The sequence below is a fragment of the Manis javanica genome, chromosome 11, assembly GCF_040802235.1.
Source record: "Manis javanica isolate MJ-LG chromosome 11, MJ_LKY, whole genome shotgun sequence".
In the NCBI taxonomy this organism is placed as follows: domain Eukaryota; kingdom Metazoa; phylum Chordata; class Mammalia; order Pholidota; family Manidae; genus Manis; species Manis javanica.
The window spans coordinates 13,871,644-13,884,753 of NC_133166.1; positions in this window are offsets into that span (position 1 = coordinate 13,871,644).

Genomic DNA, 13,110 nt, shown 5'->3' on the forward strand with positions numbered 1-13,110 from the left:
TGCTCACACCAAGTTTACCAAATCGGTAAAGATGGAGCAGGATCCCAGGTCTGCACGTAAAACTGGCGTTCTGTCCAATGTATGATCGCCAATAACACCTCTCATACTTCCATTAAAGGATAAATTTAAGGATCAGACAGGACCTGGCAGTTATTTCAAAGAAGAATATTTGACCTGGTTAGTATTGTTTGCATTATTGACTTACTCATCACAGTCAGCTGTGCCTATCTCTTGGATAACCTTATTATCAACGTTCTCCATTTAATCTGCTTTTTAAAAAAATTTGAAAAAGAGTTTCTTTAAATTCATATATAATATATACACATTATGGTGCACAAATCATAAGTGTAAAGCTGGATGATTTTCACCCTGATCAAGGTAAAGAATATTGCCAAAACATCAGAAGATCACTTGTGCTCCCACCACAAATATAACCAATATTCTGACTTGTCACTTTAGATTAATTTTGCTTTAGGAACTTTATACAAATTCAATCACAATATTAGGCATTTGTGTATGATTCTTAGACATGATTCTTAGACATTTTTATAGTTGTGAGATTCATCCTTGTCATTGGATATATTATAGGTTTTTTTCTGTATTCATTGATTTAACCATTCTCTTTTGTATATTTGGCTTGTTTTTACTCTTTTGCTATTATGAATAATGCTATAAACATTCACAGATATACATTTCCTCTATGAATATATTTAAAAGTAGATCATAGGAAATGTGTACATTAAAATTTCAACAGCATGATTAATACAGTTTTCCAAATTGACATACATAGATTATCACCCTTAGGCAACTTCAGACCACATATCTTTTCAAGTACTGCTGTAATAGTTATCAGAACTAGCCATATGGTGACAAAACAAATCTCAGCAATATTTAAAATATTGAAATCACATGGTATGTTTCTTTGACCACAGTGGAATAAAGCTAGGAATCAGTGCCAATAAGACAGTAAGAAAATCCTTAATGCTTGGAAAATAAGTAATATACTGTGAAAAGAAGAAATCACAACAAAATGAGACAATATTTTGAACTAAGTGATGAAATTTCAAAATTTGTTGGATACAGTTAAAACTATGCTTACAGGAAACATTTAAAAACAAATTAGAGAAAGCCTGAAAATCAATGATATTAGTATCTACTTTTAGAAATTAGAATTGTAGAAGAGGCTTTTAAAAGAATAGTGTTTGAGAAAGCACATCTTCTTTTATTGTTAATATTTTTATTTCCCTGTAAGGTGTTTTACTTGACAAACTTATAGTTTGTAGTTTAGTCTTGTCAGCTAAATAGCAGGTGGTTTGATCTAATCGATAACTTTTATCATTTAAATTTAACTTTGTAATTAATTTATATTTAGAAAATATTGTTATATATCAGTTTAAACCTAATATCTTACTATATGTTTTCAAATTTGTCTCATCTGCTCTTTTATCTTTTTCCTGTCTTCTTTTGCACTGCTTGAATATTTAAAAAATTCTACTTCCCTTAGGTTGCTATTTATCTTTTCTTGTTTTATTGTTTACCTTATAGAGTTCTACATTCATATTTGAAATACTAGGTCTATTGTAAATTAGAATTTTTTATTATTTTCTAGATAATACAAAACTCTTATGGAATTTATTTCATATTTACATTACCCCTTTGTGCTATTGTCATGTATTGTAACCTTATAAGACACTAATATCATTGTTTTGAACTATCAATATTTATTTATATATACTTAACATATTTTCCTTTTCTGACTTCCATTCCTTTGTGCATTAACAGGTTTCTATGTGGAATAACTTTCTTTTGGCTTGAATACTTTCCCTTTAGTGAAATTGGTTGATAGGATATTTAATATAGGAAGCATATTATATATTTGTAGACATTTAATGCCTGGAAATTATCTCTCTTTCTTAAAAATCAGTGGGATATTTACAGAAATTTGACTTTTATTTACAGGCAAGCTTAACTAGCACTCATTTCTATCAGTATAATGCCTCTGAGTTTTATCATTTTCTTTAAAAAATATATATGCTGTCAGTAGTCAAAGGCTCTGGAATCTAAATGCAGGTATTAAATACTTACATGTTTATTAAACACTAGGCTTAATATATATCAAGTCTATTTATGTCACATTTCTAGTGACCCAAGGTGACAAAGAGGTAGTCCTATGATTTCTTCTGAGTTTCATAGTTACAGCTTTTTTAAGTTGATAATGCATTTTGAGTTAATTTTTGTGTATGGTCTAAAATATGGGTCCAACTTAATTTTTTTTGTGTATACATGCCTAGTTGTCCCAGAACCATTGTTGAAAGAATATTCTTACCTCACTGAATTCTCTTAGTCAAAAGTAGTTCAACATAAATGCAGTGGTTTATTTCTGGGCGCTCTTCCATTGATTGCACTGATGTATACGTCAAACCCTATGCCAGTGCTATACTATTATCTTGATTACTGTAGATTTGTAATTAATCTGGCAGTTGGAAAGTAGGAGTTCTTCAAATTTGTTCTTTTTTTCAAGATTGTTCTGGCTGTTCTTGGTCCCTTTAATTTCCCTACAAATTTTAGGCCCGTTTTGCCAATTTCTGTATGTATGCTGCATTTTCCAGAGTCCTATAACTAATACTGTGTTTTGGTTAAAGGAGTAGGAACTAATTATTTTTTCATTGAGGGTCTTAAGTGAAAGACAAAAGACAGATTATTTTCTACATGATCTCATTGCCATTACATCCTGAATGTGTCTTTTTTTGTTGTTATTATTGGTATTAACCATGCCAAGCAGTGTCTAGTATGGTGTGAATTTTCTATAAATGTAGGATAAGAACAGGACACACACACACACACCAATCACAGTTGAGTATTATAGAAAGAGAACTGTAGTAAGAGTTTAAAAGAATCATATTGAAAATGTTACTAAGTGAATACCAATTAAGAAGTTTAAAAATTATCTTAAAGTCTGTTCTGTAGTCACAATTCTTCGGTGTTGTTTGACCTCTATTTCCGTGGGTTCCACCAGGCCTCCACACACCAGGACATCATCATTCATCTTTGGATGTGCTGAATTTTGTCATCAATTTTGAATTTTGTCAGATTTTCAAGACTGGCTCACCGCACGTAACTTAGAATGTCTTTTTTTATAACTTTCTACTTGCAGAAACCAAAAACCAAACCTGTGAAATATTGATAGCTTCTGCTCCATTGTCTTTAGATCCTGAATAGTGTTATTAAGAAATCTGGGGCCAACATATTTTTTTCTGTATAAGAATTTTATTTTCTGACTATTAAATTTGTTCAATGTTAAAAACATTGGAAATATAAAATACCTATATAACTAATAAAAAGTGGACATGAGAGAGGTATGATGGAAGGAAGTATATGCTTTAATTTCCATATTTTTCAAAGGGAGGAAATAACAAATATTAAATAAACTTAAAATAGGTAATTATGAAAGAATTCTAACACAGTTTTTAGAAAATGACTTGATGTTTTTGTTTTGGGGACTTTTTGTAAATGAAGTATTTCATAAATGAGTGTTAATTTGACATTTAGTAATGTTTTGATCACTCTTCAGAACATTCTGAAGATAATTTAAATTTAAATCTGTAGTGAAATTAAAGATTTAAATCTATAGTGAAAAACCTGTATCTTACTTAAGACATTGGTTTTAAAATGATCCCAGAATATGAATATAAACTAGTCAAACTTTCCTTTGAAAACATCCTAAGAAAGTATATGGTTATGAAGGTTGCTTTTGCTTAGTATATTCAACATAGCCAACTTAATTTCCAATTTTGGAGGAGATCACTGTTTCCTCAGTTGAAAATTGGTTAAGTCATAAGTTTGTTTTTGGAGCCATATGATGCAAAGAATATACCTCTTATTAAGTACCAGGCACGTTTTCAGTGCAGTCAGATGCTTGCACTGTAAAAAATAGGTAGTCATTGAAAGTGACTGAAGAACAGCATCTGGAAATCTCTATCTTCCTCATTGTGTGAGGGTAATGCAAGTTGAATTATCTGCGCTAAATGAGTTTTTACTTTTTCTATCTTTCTCTACTCTTCTCTATTTAAATGTATGATAGTATATGTGTGAGTTAAGAAAATGCTTAAATAATGTGAAAAACTATACAGAATAAATTGAACTTCTGGCCTTGAAGAAGAGTAAGACAAAGTGGGGCAACATATATATTAACATCATCATAAACACTATCCTATCTAACTTTTTACTATTTGCCTAGTAACATGAACATCATAATATTTGATTTTACATAAGAACTGTGAAGTAATTCATATTATTATTTTTATTTTATAGAAAATGAAATTGTCTCTCAGGGATGCTGGAAACATGCCTAGATTCAGTAAACTAATAAAGCCTATTTGATGTGGCCTTAAGTGTTCTTGAACACTTGAATACCCAGTGGGTAACTTCATTACCTTCTGTGTGCCTGGGGGTGGGGAAGGAGATTGGCTGCAAAGGGGCCTGGTGAAACTTTTTGGGGTGATGAACATTATCTAGACTGTGGTGATGGTTCCAAGAATGTACACATTTGTCAAAACTCATCCAATTATATTTTATTGTAAGTTATACCTTAATAAACCTGATGTCTTAAAAAGCTTAAAAATAATAATAATGTTTTGATCCATTCTTGTAGCTACCTTGCCCCAACCCTAGTTGTACCTACCCTAGTTGGGGCAAGGTAGGTACTAAAAAATCTTGGAACATGTTATTCCAGGAAGAAAGTGCTTGAAAAAAAGGATGGACATTAGTTCAAAGGACACAGAAACCAATTTGAAAGACTTCCATTGATCAAATGTCAGGCAATTTGTGAATAAAAATGATTAAGTGCCATAATAAAACACAAACCATTGTAAAATATACTTCATGCATTTAGTTATCAGTAAGCATTCCTAACCTTTCATTGATTAAATATTGGGTGAAAGAATGAAAGGGGAAATGAAAGGACAAAATTGTGTGTGTGTGTGTGTGTGTGTGTGTGTTGTATAGCTTGATATAAAAGTAAAGCTCATTGTATCAGCAGGATGAAAAACAAAGAAATTTCCCTAGTGAGTATGACATCATGATCACAGTTGAGTTTTAGGCATAGTGTAGCTGATAAATTTGGAATAAAAGAAACAAGAGATTGGGAAGGTGGCTAACAGGCTGTTTATCACACAAGGGAGGGAGTCATGAGTCAATGGATGAGTTTAGAATAAGAAAAGTGATGGAGAGATTGGATTCAGGAGATATGACCAAGATAAACTAAGGATGCTGATCAGGTTCCAACTAGGATCAATGGTATATACTGAGTTTATTAATAAAGACACAGAGCCCTACACCCTATAGGCATTTGCTTAAAAAAAATTGGGGCACGCTCACTTCTATCATTACATAGTAACTGCAGTGAGACTTACTCTCCTACTTTAAACAAATGTATGAAGCAACGGAAAAGACTGTGTAGGAAGAGAAGAATACACATAGAGTGAGCCCTAAAATTGCTGCTGTTTATTTCAGATCATTTTCCAGACTGCAGTGCTGTGAGAAAGAACCCAAACAGAAGCTAGTGATCTTTCAGTGAGCATAGAAGGACTGAACTAGCAAATAAATGTGTTGTTTTAGGCCTAGGGTTTCATTTAGGAAATAGATAAAAATATGGGGTGAAGGAAAGCAAAATGAGACCTATGAAGATAGATACAGAAAGAAGTTATAGATGTTTAGTCATAATTTATAAAATATATGCATTTATATGTATACACATATAAGTATGAATGTATATACATACAGGCACACATATATAGACAAATATATATGTATATATTTGTATCTATATGCATTTACATACATATATTTCCTATTACATATGTATGTTTTCTATGAAAATTATATGAAGTAGTGACATCCACATAGCAGTGAACACTTGATTCTCAAATGATCTCCATTGAAAAGAATCAAGGCTCCTTGGATAAATGACTGATCCTAAGGTTGGGGGCAAGGTAGGTACAAAAAAATCTTGGAACATGTTTTTCCAAGGAGAAAGTGCTTAAAGAAAGAATAGACATTAGTCCAAAGGACACAGAAACCAATTTGAAAGACTTCCATTGATCAAATGTCAGGCAATTTGTGAATAAAAATGATTAAGTGCCATAATAAAACACAAACTATTGGAAAAATAAGAATTCCTAAGCTTATACAAATAATAAAGAGATCAATATACACATAAAAAAAGAAGATTGGATGCCTCTTGTTTACAGCAGACTGCAGAATGCCTACTGGTAAATGTAAGGGGGATTTTTATGAGGGGAAAGACATTTGCATTGTCTTAAAATGTCTCTCCTCAGACTGTTCATTAGTTTCAAGAGAAATAAAGTAGTTTTATAGTTGAGAAATTAGATGACACCTTGACCAGGTGATCAAAATTCACATCACAAATTAACGGCTGATGGACTTCATGTGTCTCCCATACACCCACCCAATATATATTACTGCAAAACCCTGGGTAAAATCAAGAGGAAACATCATACAAATACAAAATGAGGAGTTAAAAAAACATATGAATGGCTAAATTTAAAAATATCAACAACTTTGGAAAACGGTTCCACAATGTTTTAAAAACATAAACATATATTTACCATATGACCCAAGAATTCTACTTCTAGGTATTGATGAAATTACTGGCCTGATAGAAATGAAAGTGAAGGGAATCAAAGCATGTATTCATATAGTGACTTGTACCTAACAACATGGCAGTTTTATCTGTAGTAGCAAAAAGTGGGAACACCTGAAATGTCTATTAACAGGTAAATAAACAAAATGTATATCCATACAATATCCATACAATATACTCAGCAGTACAAACAAATAAACAACACCATGGATAAACCTCATAGTTATACTCAGAGGAAGAAGCCAGAGCCCTTTCCCTCCAAAAAGAGTATGTAATATATATTTTCCATGTATATAAAATTCTGGAATATGTAAACTATATATAAACTATAGTAACAGAAAGAAAGCCAATGGTTGTTTCAGGAGGGCAGTATGAGGTTGTAATGAGGGGCATACAGAGGAACAAGTGAACTTTTCATGAGTTTTAGGATATGTTCATTAACGGGACAGGTGATGATTTAAGGCATATACATATTTCAAATCTTATCAGATTCTGCATTTTTAATATGTGAAATTACTTTTCTGTCAGCTATGTATCTACTAGTTATTAAAACAAGTAAATAAGACAATTTGGAAGTATTTGGTAAAATGAAAAACACACACGTATGATCCAATAATACCAGTTTTATATATGTAACTGGAAATTTTTTCAACATAGAGGGGAAAACAATAAGAAAAATATCCAATTAAAAACAGACAAAATATTTGAAGAGATATTTCATCAAGGAAGATATATGATATATGTATCATAAATAAATATGTTAAAAGATGTCAACACTGCTAGTTATAGAAATAAAAATTAAAACACACAATGTGATATTTTAATGCTTTAAGAATAGCTACAACTAAAAAGGCTGACACCACCAAATGTTGGCGTGTACGTAAAATTGTTGGGTCTTATATTTGCTGCTGAGGTTGCAAAAGTGAATGGCCACTTTAAAAAAAAACTTGGCAGTTTCATATGAAGTTAAACATATACTTGTTTATGAGCCAGTAATTCTAATCCTAGTTATGCACTGAAAATAAATGAAAACACATCCTAACACATAGACTTACATTCAATTATTTATAGCAACTTTATTCAGTATACCAAAACTGGGCAATAACCCAAATGCCCGTCATATGATAAATAGATAAATGCAGTACGGTATATCCATAGGTAGAATACTACTTAGCAATAAAGTTGAATGAACTACTGATATATGCAAAATCATAAATAAGTTTTATACCAGACATTCAAAATTGCATTCATATGAAATTCTAGAAAAGTCAAAACTACAGAGAGAAGTATCAGTGATTTCCAGGCATGGATGGTAGAGATGGAATTGACTACAGTTCCAAGGATACTTTTTGGGGTGATGGAAATGTTCTGTATCTTCAGCATGGTGATAGTTACATTACTTTATCCATTTGTCAAATTCATGAAATCATACACAAAATTCTACCTATTTTAATAAGAATTTTGTTATATGTATATTTATATCAATAAGCCAGTTATGAGTCTTTTGAGCATCAAATGTCTAATTCCTACTCTCTTTAATCTTTTAAATATTAGTTTGACTTTTGAAATACATCTCTATTTCCTCAACAATTTGCTGGATACGGAGGTGAGAAAGGACATGAATTCCACTAGACCAGAGCCATAGAGATTATAGAGGGACTTGAGGGAGGAGGAATTTTCCATGTAATTTGTTATCAGGAGCTCAATTTTTCACACCTAAGCTCTGGAAGACAGCAGAATATGATTACCAATTATTCCTTATCCACCAAAATAACCATATTGGTGCTGAAAAAGTGGCAGTGTTTGTTAACTTTGTCCAAAAATGTGGAAAATGCACTGGCCTGAAAATCTCAATGTTTTGGGGAAAGATATTATATGATGTATTTTTGATGTTATAAGGGTTTTGTCTTAACTCTCAAAGGCAATTTGAAGAATTGTTCTTAATTTCCCAAGAGAGACCTGAGCCAGAGAGTCATATTTCAGAGACATTTACATGGTGAGATTCTTTTTGTAATTTTTGGTTAAATATAATGGGTTGTTTCTCGTGATTATAGCTTATTTTTGGCTCTATCAGTGTAAAATTAAGAGGAACAAAATAGAGTGTTGGAGAATGTACAGTGGTAAATAGCCGCTCTCATTTTAGACTTTTAGTCCTCGAATATGCAACATACCAGTAGGAGGTCCAGGTCTAGGGATTTTTCTTCCTGATACTCAGTGCAGATACCAATGTGTTTTGTTATATACTGAGTCTCTGAAAAGTTTTTGCCTTTGAGGATACAGAGAAATAATGTGAAAAGAACTTCTCACATACTGATGAATCTAGCGACCAGGTATGCATACAGCTGGCAAGTGTGTCTAATCCGGAGGTTGGGAAGAAACAGCTGTATGGTGAATAAAGGTTCATTGGTCATCAAAAAAGATAAATGGGGAACAGTTGGTTTTCCACAAGAACCACACCTCCCATAATGCCCTTGTCCTTGCTTTTGTGCAGCATGAATATTCTACCAGACTAAAGGGGAAGACACATTTATAGATCACTGAGACAGCTGTTGTTCTTTAAGAGGATAATTTGTCCTAGCTTCAGAAATGGCTCTCATTGGTCACCATGGGAGTGAGCCCAGATGCTTTCTGTTATGAAATTCATTGTGAAACCAGTTATGGGTGTACTGATGCATCATGATTTCTAAGATGAAGAAATTGCAAATTAGGCCAATTCCTCTTTGAAAATTTAAATTCTGACATTTTATACCATCATGATCTATTTTATACCATCAAGAAACATTGCTTGACTGCCTAGTCCTTCCAAGAGGAGGTATGTAATGTCCCAGTAGGTGGCAAGGTTCATGAAAATAAACCTGCATTAAGTTTAATCTTTGTATGCCTAGTATTGGTGTAAATGGGTCAGATCTAAATGGAGAGGTTAAAATAGGCTTGGATTCCAGCTGGGTATTTGAAGCAAGACCTTCCTCCGTCTCACCTTGGCTGTGGTTTACCTGGGTGGCCTTGGAAATTCAAGTGCTCTTGGCACATTATTTAGTATCTGTCTCTAGTGTTAGTCTTCTTCTGTGTAAAACAGGGATGAAACATTCAATTAAGATGCTACGTTTGCACTAACATTGCTTCTATGAATTTGTCTGAGGTTGCGGTAGAAGGTTCCTACTGAGTAATTAATAGTACAAAGGAAAACATCAGGGACCTGATTGCTTCATAGAACCAATTGTCAAACATATAAAATTCACGTTCAACTATCAGTGGACACTTAGGGTTGCTTTTGTAGGTAGGCTATTATAAATAATGTTGTGGTAAACATAGGAGTGTATTTTTTTTTGAATTAATGATTTAGTTTTCTTTGGGTCAATTCCCAGAAGTGGAATTACTGAGTTATAAGATATTTTATTTTTAGGTTTTTGAGAAATTTCCATACTTTCCATAGTGGCTGCACTAATTTCCATTTCCACCAACAGTGTACAAGAGCTCCCTTTTCTTCATATCCGTGCCAACCTTGTTATTTCTTGTCTTTTGGATAGTTGCCATGCTGAATGGTGTGAGGTGATACCCTACTGTGGTTTTGATTTGCATTTCCCTGATAATTAATAATGTTGAGCATCTTTTCATGTGTCTGTTGGCCATCAAATGAATGATCTGATATTTCTCCATGTTGTATGAATCTGTAGTTTGTTTATTTTGCTGAGTAATATTCCATTGTGCAGATACATGTCATATTGTTTAATCATTCAATTGTTTCACATTTGTATTATTTTTAGGTTTCGGTGGTATGTATATTCATGCATGTGTAAACATATGTTTTCATTTAATTTGGGTAAATATCTAGAAATGGAATTAGTAGCCCACATGGTAAATATATGTTTAAGAAAAGGTCAAATTGATTCCAAAGAAATTCCATTTTTACATTCCCATGAGTAATACATGTAATGTACAAGAGTTGTAGTTTCTCCTAACTCTTTCCAGTGTTGGTATTACCATTCTCTTTGAGTATAGATATTCTAATGAATATATAGTAGAATATCACTATTTTTCACTTTTAAATGGCTTTTCATTTTGAAATAATTTTAGGCTCACATAAAATTGCTAAAGCACTACAGAGATTTCTTGTACCCTGTACCCATTTTCCTCAAATATAAATTCATGCATAACTATAGCACCTTATCAAAGCTGAAAATAGACATTGGAACAATGCCATTAACTAATTCATACTTCTTACTTGGATTTCACCAGATTTATATGCATTCCTTTTTTGGGAGGGGGTGTAATTCTATAAAATTTTATCACAACTAGAGATTAGTGTAACACCACCACAATCAGAATACAGAACTATTCCATCATCCCAGAGACACTCCATCCTGCTAACCCAAACCAGGAGGTAGCTAACCCTCCTAATTCTACTAACTCCTGGTATGATCTCCATTACTATAATTTTGCCATTACAGAGATGTTATAAAAGAGGACTCATACGTATGTAACCTTTTGAACTGTTTTATCACTCAACATAGTGTTCTTGAGATCCATCCATGTTGCTGTACATATTAATGATTCTATATTTTTCTTTTACTGCTTAGTTCATTGCATGGATGTATCAGAGTTTGCTTAACCACAGAAGCACTTCAGAAAATATGAGTTGTTTTCAATTTTTAGCTGTTAGAAATAAAGCTAGTATTTAGATTAACACATAGTCTACAGGCACACACCTGATCATCTACAATTAATCTCTTACAACACTAAACTATGTTTTCTACCTTTATCTTGCATCTACCTACCACTTCAGCATTTTATTAAAAATAAAAATAATAATAATAATAAAGGGAGAAATGTGGGATCCACATATAAATCAAGTATAAAAATCAAACGAATATTCATATTTGACCTGATTGTTTATAATTCATAATGCATGATCAAAACCAAAAGTTTCTGTGATGAATGCTCTTGTACTGTTCACCATGTAAGAACTTATTCACTATGTAAGAATTCGTTCACCATGTAAGAACTTGTTCGTTATGCTTCAGAAGATTGGAGACTGATGAGAATTAGGCTTGAGATGGATTAATGATTGTGCATTGAGCATTGACCCCCCTATACAGAATTTTATTGTTGTTAACAACCATTTGATCAATAAATATGAGAGATGCCCTCTCAAAAAAAGAAAAAAAAAAGAATGCTAAAAGGTAACCGATTATATCATGAAGCAAACAAACAAACAAAAAGAAATAAAGCTAGTATGAATATTTGTGTGTGGAATTTTATGTGAATGTAAGTTTTTTTTTTTTGTCTAGGGCAGGTAATAACAGACTGTGGTCTCTGCAGAAAAAATCTGGGCCATAGCCTGTTTTTGTAAAACCCTCAAGGTTTGCAAAACTCCACCCACTAGAATATCTATAATAAAAAATGATCACAGTGCCAAGTACTGGAGAGGGTTAGGAGAAATTAGAACCCTCATACACTGCACATGTTACTTATTGATAGGAATATAAAGTGGGACTACTTTGGAATCAATCTGACATTTTTAAAAAATAAATACACATTTACCATGTGATTTACCAATTCCACTTACAGATATTTACCCACATTAAATGATAATATGTTTGTACAAATATAAAAATGATTTTTATATTTTTTAAGGGTTGAAAAATAAAATGAGGAATATGTGACAGAGGTCGTATTTGGCTCACAAAACTGAAAATATTTACTATGTGACACTTGACAGAAAAAAATTGCCAACCTCTGCTCTGAAATAAATACCCAAGAGTAGGTTGCTGCATTATGTGGTAAATGCATATTTTACTTTATAATAAACAACTAAGCTGTTTTCCAGAGTGGTTGTTAAATTTTGCATTCCCATCAGCAGTGTTTCAGAGAAATACAGTTGCTTCACATCCTTATTAGCAGTTAGTAAGTAAGAATTGTTTTTATGGAAATTCCAATAGGGATGTAGTGGTATGTCATTGAGCTTTTAATTTGCATTTCTCCAGTGTCTAATGATGTTCATTGTATTTTCATGTATTTAGTTGCTATCCATATGTCCTTTTCAGTGAAATGTCTATTCAAGTATTTCGCCCATTTTCTAATTGAATTATACATTTTCTTACAGTTGAGATTATATCATTTTATAATTTGTATACGATTCTTTTGTGATATGATTTGCAAATATTTTCTCCCAGTCTGTGGCTTGTTCATTCTCTTAAACTATTTTTTTTGTGCAGCATGTATTTTAATTTTGATGAAGTCCTATTTATTGATATTTTCTTTTATGCATTTTTGCTTTTGGTGCCTTGTCTAATAACTTCATCTACCTCTAGGTAATGGAGATTTTCTCCTGTGTTTTCTTCTAAAATATTACTAGTTTTACATTTTATATTTAGATCTAGGATTCAATTTGACATAATTTTTATATACAAGTGTAAGGCTTTACTTGACATTACTGTTTTGAAATTGGA